This window comes from Octopus bimaculoides, unplaced genomic scaffold (genome assembly GCF_046866305.1).
Source record: "Octopus bimaculoides isolate indiv1 unplaced genomic scaffold, ASM4686630v1 contig139, whole genome shotgun sequence".
Lineage (NCBI taxonomy): Eukaryota > Metazoa > Mollusca > Cephalopoda > Octopoda > Octopodidae > Octopus > Octopus bimaculoides.
The window spans coordinates 50001-59969 of NW_028315389.1; the positions used below are offsets into that span (position 1 = coordinate 50001).

Genomic DNA, 9969 nt, shown 5'->3' on the forward strand with positions numbered 1-9969 from the left:
GGCGAAGATTTCGGCGGATGACACATTTTGGTACAAGTCTTACCATTTGGTGAAGGCTTAACCCGCCATCACGCCGGCTGCAGTAAAGGAAAGAAGAGGATGTAGTTTCAGGGAGATGTAACATTTTCCTAGCTCCCACGCGGATGGCCGTGTCAAGCCTCTCGAGAATTCCTCTCGATGGCAGCATCTGCACAAGACTATAAAAAAGTCTCGGCAGATACAGTTGCTGCAGTAAGAGGAATTTCTGTCGGGGTTTCAGCGGAGCACTATTAATCCTATCGATATCTAGTGACACTTGCTCCACTGAATCGAAATTAAACTCCCGATTCGAGTTAAGATTCCACGTGGGAATATCTACACCTAGGTATGATACTTTCTCCCCTGGTTCTACTGACTTAATAGTGAACCCATCGATACCCGGCGGGGTGCTATCGTTGACTAGGAAGGTCTTACTCAAGCCACGGATGGAGAACCACGCACACTTTCCGACATTAAGCCCAAGTCCGACCTTGCGGAAGAACCCCAAGCATCTATTAACTAGCGCCTGGAGACCCTCACGCGTCGCCGCGACCAGAGCCAAGTCGTCTGCGTACGCAATTCCATCCATCCGGATCCCCTCCACACGCAAATCCCCGCTGGTAGATAATGAATCTAGCAGCGGATCAATGGCAATGTTGAAGAGGATCGGCGAGAGCGCGTCCCCCTGTCTAACACCCCGGCGAATCGCAATGGGCTCACTAACCTGTCCTCCTACTGAGAATCTAGTTGTGCTACTTTCATAGATCCCCTTCACGAGCACTATTACATGCTCGTGAAAACCAAGTCTCCGTAGTCCCGCATACATTAAAGAGTGCGAGACTGTATCGAAGGCCTTGGCGAGATCCATGAAGGCCACTTCTAGCCGCGGTATTCTCAGTCGTGCTGGTCTCCCCATCGCTCGACCGACAAGCTGACGCAGGAGAAATGAATTCTCACTGCAGCCATCGGCCTGGATAAACCCTCTTTGTATCGGGTTAAGGGGAGTTACCTGAAGCATACGTTTGGCGATCATCTTACTAAAAAGTCGATATACCGCGGAGCATATCGTTAATGGTCGCCAATTGGTAAGATCATAAGGATCATCCGCCCTCTTTGATACGAGGACGGATCTACCTCGCTTCAGGACGTCGGGTATCTTCCCGGCCAGCAACATGCAATTGCAGATATTAGCTAGGACGGATGGGTCCACTGCTTTAATATCACCAACAGTGAGACCATCAGGGCCCGCCGCCGAGGTGGCATCCATCTTTCTACGACTAACCTTTATCTCCTCCATCGAAAATGGTTTCAAAATAGGAACACTATCCACTATGGAGGAAGAAGGGTAGTCAGAGAGATCCACCTCAGGGCCTGGTGTCGAGAATCTTTGCCCATAAAATTCCTCTATAGAATATAGAGGGATTGGGCAGCCCTGATCTATGTCCTCCTCCAATATCCTTGCAAGGAGCCTCTTCTTCTTAGTCTTGTATAAGTTCTGTGCTATGGCAAAGCTTCTACGTTTGCCTTGCCTCCTAAAATTAGGACTGTTCACTAACCCTCTTTGACTTCTAACGCTAGTAGTGTTCTCCCTGCGTGATTTATTATGCTCTAGCCAGTCCTCAACTTTTCGAACAAAATTGTCCCAGGCAGTCGCTGACCCGTCCTCCACGAGTTCCAATTGGGCCTCGCAGAAAACTGCTGACCAGCGGGTATGCCCAGGACTGGCCGCATCAAGGAATCGATCTCTCCACTCCACTTGGGGGGAGGATTGCACCTCTCTTTGCGACAGGGAACTATTATCATGCAGACCCGACCCTTGATGACCCTTACGGGCCCTTTTGGCCAGGTCTGCTCTTTTTGACCCTACTTGTTTACATGTTTTATTCGGCAAGAATCGTGCTATCTCTACGTTTATGTATCTTACACCTGCCTCTACAAGTTCGGCCTCCTTCTTGACGAGGACCGCTATTTCCTCATCTGACCAACAGCCTCTGCGTCTTCGGCCTGTTGCCTCGGCAGCGGCTGCCCGATCCGCACGCTTTTTCGCTAGCTCAGCTTTGTGAGCAGCTATCCTGCGCTGATTAGCAGCCACAGGATGCTTGTGACGTTCGTGCTGGGATCGGCCTACAGCCGTCAAAAAAGAACGGCTGCAGTGGTCACACTTAAACGGGAGTCTGACGGGACTTGAGGCTCGAGATAGGGCATTACATTTGCCAGCGTGACACCTCATCGAATGTAGGTGTCCGCTTTCCCTGTCACACTTACTGCATTTGTAGACAGGCTTTATACCATGTCTACCTTCTAAATGTTCTCCCCAGCGACGGGGAGAAGAAAAACGCTGAGGACATAGCGGACAGGCCATAGAGCATGATCCGCATGGGATAGGGAGCGAAAATTCGCTTCCTGCAGGAGTGGGATATAATATCCCATTCTCAACCTCTCGATCCACTTCTAAAATAAGAGAGTGGATGTCATGGAGGGAATCCTGAGCAAGTTCTTTAGGAAGCTGTGTCCCCTTCACCACTAGCGTATGAGTCGGATAAATTAACCTGAACAGTCCGTCTCTTTTTTTTTCATATATCAGCGACGGGAGCTTATTAACACCCCCGTCGCCGTTCCAGTTGTTACCAGTAGGACCACTAATCATACCATGCTGCGGAGATGGTCCATTATCCACAACAGGGGAAGGTAGCTGTACGGCCAAGCCTGTTTGGTTATCATGCTCAGCCTGACCTGCGGGCCCCGCCCCGGACCCACGGGCCACCAGATTTACGGCGCCTGGCTGCCGTATGTTTTCAATCTTATTATTATTATTCATGATTATGGTACGGCAATTACCATGAGTATACGGGCAAAACTGATCAAGTTATACTTACGGGAGGCATAAGGCCAAACCCTACCAGGAAGATAGACCACCATCACTCTAGCCGAACAGAATGCCCTCCGACTAATCAACTAGCCACAGAAATGCAGGCCACAGAAGGTTCAACCCGGCAACGCATACACCCAATGCTAGCAATAGATTTCAGCCAAGTCCTTTTTATCAGACATCCTGGCGGTGTGGCCACTTGCCCCATGGTAGCAAGCTTGTCTACCCGCCCCATGGTAGCAAGCTTTCACATTTCACCAGGTTTCTAAATCCATACCAGCACGAGCAACAACACGCCAGGCTTTACCAACCGGGCGCTAAGACAATCATCGAATCCTAAGCGACAGGACCCCCCTATTGAGGGACCCGACCAATCAAACTTTGGAACCAACCAATCAAACACCAATAGATCATAAAGGGCCCCCCCATTTGAGGGCCCCCCATCTAATCTAAGTCGAGACAATGAAAGACTATTCGCCCAGCTGGGAACTCCATAGCACTACACCCTACGACAGTCAACACAGACGGGTTAATCTATTAATAGATAACGCGGGACAACTAGACGGCAGACTAACGGTAGTCCACCACCCCTAGCAAGGAGGCCTATACCTCCCTAATCAGGATCACCCATGCACTACATGGTCCTCACCAATAAAATGGCACCGCTTTGAGGAAACAACGGACACGTTTAGTTTGTCCAATGTGGGGGCATATATCTGGCATGATACCTGATCTATCCAGCATGCAACCCCACACGGACGTAAGCTCTTTCACCACGCCAAGGTAGTGTCCATAAGGGTGAAGCCCGGCAGTGCATCCATCAACTGAGTAAAAAACAGTGGGCTCCAACAAACCGGACTAAACCACAAGGTATGTCACAGTAAGTGAGTCTGCCCACTGAGTCCCAGAAGATCATAACGTACCGGGCCTACCTGGTGGTGCATCCATCTACCGAGTAAAAAACAGCGGGCTCCAACAAACCGGACCTCACCCTAAAGCGTATCACGGTAAGTGAGTCTGCCCGCTGAGTCCCAGCAGATCACAGCCAACAGGCCCCACGAAAGAGAGTCATAGTTACTCCCGCCGTTTACCCGCGCTTGGTTGAATTTCTTCACTTTGACATTCAGAGCACTGGGCAGAAATCACATCGCGTCTGTGCGGCTCGGCCGGCTACGCGATGCTCTGTTTTAATTAGACAGTCGGATTCCCCCGGTCCGTACCAGTTCCGAGTCGACCGTTCGCCGCCGGCCGAACGCCTGCCGCGCGTCGCGGTGCAACGACCGCACGACCCCACGCAAGGCGGGAACAGAGGGCCGCGAGCACCGACGCGACGGCGAGCCCAAAGCCGTGTCGCTCCACGGCGTCTCGGGTGTGGAGCCGTGTTGTTCGCGCCCACTACGCCCCGGGCGCCCCGTATGAAACCGCCGCGCGCCGACATGCGACGGCGGCCCGACCGCGCGTCGGGAGGTGCGGAACGCCGACGCGAGAGAAGGCCGCGCGTGCGAGAGGAGGAGGAGGAGGACCGACGCGGCGACAACCACCGCTTTCCGCCGCGAGGACGCGACGTGCTGACGACTATGCCGCACGCGACCGACCGACCGACCGACCAACCGACTTTCCTACCCGACGAAGAAGCCGCCAACTCCCGTTGACCGAAGGCGCGACCGCACACCGACACGAAGCGAGTTGCCCGCCGCCACGGAAGGCGGCGCAAACGACGGCCGGAAAGGCGCCCGAGATGCCGAGTCCGACGCCAACGCTACAGCCCCGTACCGATCCGCCGCTTCGCGTGAAGACGTGTTCCGGCGCCCGCTGCAGCAGCGCGACGCCGAGCGAACGGCGAAGCAACCGCCGCGCGGGAGCGCAGCGACACACACGGCCCGACCGACCCGGTCCTCGGAGCCAATCCTTCTTCCGAAGGTACGGATCCATTTTGCCGACTTCCCTTACCTACATTGGCGCTATCGACGAGAGGCTGTACACCTTGGAGACCTGCTGCGGATGGTGGGTACGGACCGACTCGAGAGCTGCGAATCGTTACGGACCCGGATTTTCCAGGGCCGCCGAGAGCGCACCGGACGCCGCCCGAGACGCGGCGCTCTACAGGTACCATATCCGTATCTCCGGACGAGCCGATTCCACGGACGCGGTCCTTTACGAAGAAGAGAGAACTCTTCCCGGGGCTCCCGGCAACGTCTCCGGGCTCGCTTGCGTTGCCGCTGCTTCGCCCGACCGCCGGCTTCGACGACAAACGCGCTACTAAGAGCGGCGCGCCACGTTCCCACCGCCGGACGAGCACTCTCCGAGTTCGGGTTCGGGAATATTAACCCGATTCCCTTTCGATGCGAGGCCGGCCGCATCTGCTGCTGCTATTATATTTGCTACAACCGCTTTCGTGACGGATCCGGCGCCTTTCGTGGAAGCTTTCGCCCGCTTCTTAGGACCGACTGACCCGTGCTCGACCGCCGTTGGCACGGAACCCTTCTCCACTTCGGTCTTCGAAGGTCTCGTTCGAATATTTGCTACTACCACCGAGATCTGCACCCGCGGTCGGCTTCACCCGGGCTCGCGCCCGCGGCTTCCATGCACGCCGCGGCGCCCTCCTACTCGACCGGGCATCGGAAAGTCGCCTCGCCGGCGATCGCGCAACCTGTCGCCCGGCCGGTCCGGCATCGGTCGCTCGCTCCAGCGCCATCCATTTTCGGGGCCGGTCGATTCGGCAGGTAAGTTGTTACACACTCCTGAGCGGATTCCGACTTCCGTGGCCACCGTCCTGCTGTCTATATCGACCGACACCCTTTCGGGGATCTAATGGGCGAAGCGTAGGGCACCTTAGCCGGACGTTCGGTTCATCCCACATCACCAGTTCTGCTTACCAAAAGTGGCCCACTTGGCACCGTGCATTCGTCGCAAGAAACGCGCAAAATAATTATCATTATTCCCAACGATTCGTAAACGGCCGCCTCCGTTCGGGAGAGGAGTAGCGCGGCCCGTTTCGCCCGTTCCGAGTTCGAGAGTAGATCGAGGCCGTCAACGTCCCCGGGGCCTCCAGTCGTTCGCTTTACCGGACGGAATTGCGTGTCGTTCTCCTGCTGGCGCCAGCTATCCTGAGGGAAACTTCGGAGGGAACCAGCTACTAGACGGCTCGATTGGTCTTTCGCCCCTACACCCGGTTCCGACGATCGATTTGCACGTCAGAGGCGCTTCGGACTTCCACCAGAGTTTCCTCTGGCTTCGTCCCGACCGGGCGTGGATCGCCATCTTTCGGGTCCCCGGCCGCCTGCTACACCTGAGTCGGAGCGTGAACGCGCGCTTTCGAGCGCGAACGCGCGGGCCCGACCCGGGAACGATGCTTCGAAACGCCGCGTGTTACAAAAAAAGAAGCGAGCCGCCGCCACCACCACCGCTGATGCTGCAGCAACCGACGAGATTAGACGACGGCGGCAGCAACTGCGGCGGCTGCTGCGACAGCGGCCCAACTCCCTTCCCCCGAGCGGCGACGTGTCACGTTCTCGCTTTCGCTGTGCCGTCGGAGTTCGCAAAGTGAAAGGCTCCAACGACTCGCAGTCGACTGGGACTCCTCGGTCCGTGTTTCAAGACGGGTCGGGTAGGTTGCCGATGCTCGTCGCTGACCGGCAGCAGCGGGCGGCTTTTCGGGCGATCCCGCCGACTCCTCCAACAACCACCGCTCCTGCTGCTGTAGCACCACGCGCAAAGACGAGGAGCAAGTAGAAGAAGTAGTAGAAGAAGAAGAAGGTGCAGGCGGGCGGCCGCGTCGCTTTCGCGACTCGCTGCGTCGTGAGTGCTGAGGGCGAGGTGCGTTAGCCCGTCTCCGTCGGTTAGCCGTGCCTGCGCTTTCGTGGAGCGACGGGCCCGGTCGAGAGAAGCGCGTGGATCCCGACGCCGGTCGGTCCCCGCGTGAACGGGTTCCGGACGCCGAGGCGCTCGTCTGCGACCTGCGGACGCCGCGCGCCTACCGGCCCGACGGGAACGGGTCGCGACGACGGATCGGAGGGGAAGTGCGTCCGATGCCGGCGCCACGGAAATCGAGCGCCGACGAGGCGGCAGACGACCGCCCGCGGAAACGAGCGGCCGCCACCGACGCGTTCGTCGGCGACGACGGCGCCTTAGGAGGCGGGGGTGAAAGTGGCAGCGGACTGAGTCCCCTCGCGATCGCGGTGAGCGGTCCTACCCGTTTACCCCTGGGCGGTTTCACGGTCTCTTGAACTCTCTCTCCAAAGTTCTTTTCAACTTTCCCTCGCGGTACTTGTCGGCTATCGGACTCGTCCCCGTATTTAGCCTTGGATGGAGCTTACCACCCGCTTTGGGCTGCGTTCCCAAGCAACCCGACTCTCGGGCCGAAAAGAAACACCGCCGATCGCCGCCGGCTCCGAATGGGCCTGGCACCCGCTCTGGGCAGCCCCGATCGAGGGGACTCCGAACCTAGCCGGGCGAAACGATCGACCGTGTACGACCCTTGCGCCACAGCTCTCGACGACCGGCGCGGCCGACGAGATTCGGCGTTGGGCTTCTCCCGGTTCACTCGCCGTTACTTAGGGAATCCCGGTTGGTTTCTTTTCCTCCGCTTAGCGATATGCTTAAGTTCGGCGGGTAGTCTCGTCCGAGTCGAGGGCAGCTTAGAAAAAAATAAAAAGTCGTCGCTGCGGCAAACCGCATTCGATTCGTCGTCGTCGTCGTCGTCGTCGTCGTCTTCGATGGCCTGCACGAACGCTCGCAAACGAGATCCACAGAGCGAACACCGACCGAAGATGCAGACGGCTGCGGCGGCGGCGGCGGCGGCGGCAACGGCCGCCACGGAGTAATAAGAGGAGGCAACGACGGCGAGGGCGGCAGGCAGAAGAGTGCGCACGAACGGCGGACGGTGCGTTCCCTGCTGCTACTGCACATGTCGGCCGCTCCGTGGCAGGTGTCGCAGCGATGACGGTCTGGCATTGCGGGAGACGGAGGATCGAGCGGCGCGCGCTCGCTAGTCGTGCCGGAAGCAGAAGCAGTAGCGAGAACGAAAGGCGAGCTGTTCACGCTGCCCGCCCGCTTCCACGGCGCGCGCCCTTTCCTGCGACTCCCGACTCCCCGCCGCTGCTGCTGCTGCTGCTGCAACGGCGGACGGCTTTTTCGTGTCGTGACCGCCTCTCGACCGGACGGGGCCCCGGGACGATGGGATCCCGGGGCCGCAATGTGCGTTCGAGGTGTCGATGTTCACTGAGTCCTGCAATTCGCATCAGTTCACGCGGATAGCCGCGCTCTTCATCGACGGACGAGCCGAGTGATCCCCCGTCCAGGGTTTCGGTATTTGCTACTACTACTACTACTACTACGCCTACCAGCACTGCTGATGCTGGCCGACGCGGAGGCGAGGAAAGGAAGGAAGACGAGAGAGATATTGATGTTCGTGGAGCCGCAAAGCGTGCAGCACCGTCGGCCTAGCGCACTGTATTCGGGCGGACGCAGGCTGGGTGAAAACTGCGCGGTCGGCAGCTGCCAGAGAGAGAACGAGAAGGAAGCATAACGACTTGCGGGCTTCGTTCACCGCTGATGACGCCGCCGCTTCTACTTGCTCGTTGCTCGGCTGAGGCTGAGGCTGCACTGTTAGAGGGCCGACGATTGCGAGGGGGCCCGGCCGCGGCTTACGAAACCGGCTGGATGGCGCCGGAAAGGCGAGGAGGAGGCGACGGCGACGACGGCGATATTGGCCGGCCGACGCCAGGAAGGAAGACGAGAGAGATATTGATGTTCGTGGAGCCGCAAAGCGTGCAGCACCGTCGGCCTAGCGCACTGTATTCGGGCGGACGCAGGCTGGGTGAAAACTGCGCGGTCGGCAGCTGCCAGAGAGAGAACGAGAAGGAAGCATAACGACTTGCGGGCTTCGTTCACCGCTGATGACGCCGCCGCTTCTACTTGCTCGTTGCTCGTTGCTCGGCTGAGGCTGCACTGTTAGAGGGCCGACGATTGCGAGGGGGCCCGGCCGCGGCTTACGAAACCGGCTGGATGGCGCCGGAAAGGCGAGGAGGAGGCGACGGCGACGACGGCGATGTTGGCCGGCCGACGCCAGGAAGGAAGACGAGAGAGATATTGATGTTCGTGGAGCCGCAAAGCGTGCAGCACCGTCGGCCTAGCGCACTGTATTCGGGCGGACGCAGGCTGGGTGAAAACTGCGCGGTCGGCAGCTGCCAGAGAGAGAACGAGAAGGAAGCATAACGACAGCGGAAACGATTTGCGGGCTTCGTTCACCGCTGATGACGCCGCCGCTTCTACTTGCTCGTTGCTCGGCTGAGGCTGCACTGTTAGAGGGCCGACGATTGCGAGGGGGCCCGGCCGCGGCTTACGAAACCGGCTGGATGGCGCCGGAAAGGCGAGGAGGAGGCGACGGCGACGACGGCGATGTTGGCCGGCCGACGCCAGGAAGGAAGACGAGAGAGATATTGATGTTCGTGGAGCCGCAAAGCGTGCAGCACCGTCGGCCTAGCGCACTGTATTCGGGCGGACGCAGGCTGGGTGAAAACTGCGCGGTCGGCAGCTGCCAGAGAGAGAACGAGAAGGAAGCATAACGACAGCGGAAACGATTTGCGGGCTTCGTTCACCGCTGATGACGCCGCCGCTTCTACTTGCTCGTTGCTCGTTGCTCGGCTGAGGCTGCACTGTTAGAGGGCCGACGATTGCGAGGGGGCCCGGCCGGTCAGAACCGGTTAGAACCGGTTAGAACCGGTCCGAACCGGTCCGAACCGGTCAGAACCGGTTAGAACCGGTTAGAACCGGTCCGAACCGGTCCGAACCGGTCCGAACCGGTCCGAACCGGTCAGAACCGGTTAGAACCGGTTCTAACCGGTTCTAACCGGTTCTAACCGGTTCTGACCGGTTCTAACCGGTTCTAACCGGTTCTAACCGGTTCTGACCGGTTCGGACCGGTTCGGACCGGTTCGGACCGGTTCGGACCGGTTCGGACCGGTTCTAACCGGTTCTAACCGGTTCTGACCGGCCGGGCCCCCTCGCAATCGTCGGCCCTCTAACAGTGCAGCCTCAGCCGAGCAACGAGCAAGTAGAAGCGGCGTCATCAGCGGTGAACG

General features: G+C 58.6%; 1 non-coding gene and 1 pseudogene across 1 annotated transcript; both read right to left on the minus strand.

Annotated features, from left to right (window-relative positions):
* The window catches only part of LOC149129140 (large subunit ribosomal RNA), a 10207-nt pseudogene extending 2685 nt beyond the window's left edge, over positions 1–7522 (minus strand).
* Positions 7523–8032: 510 nt separating this feature from the next.
* On the minus strand, positions 8033–8191 carry LOC149129141 (5.8S ribosomal RNA). Its single transcript, XR_016240404.1, has one exon. It is a non-coding gene; the product is annotated as a 5.8S ribosomal RNA (ribosomal RNA).
* Positions 8192–9969: the final 1778 nt, after the last annotated feature.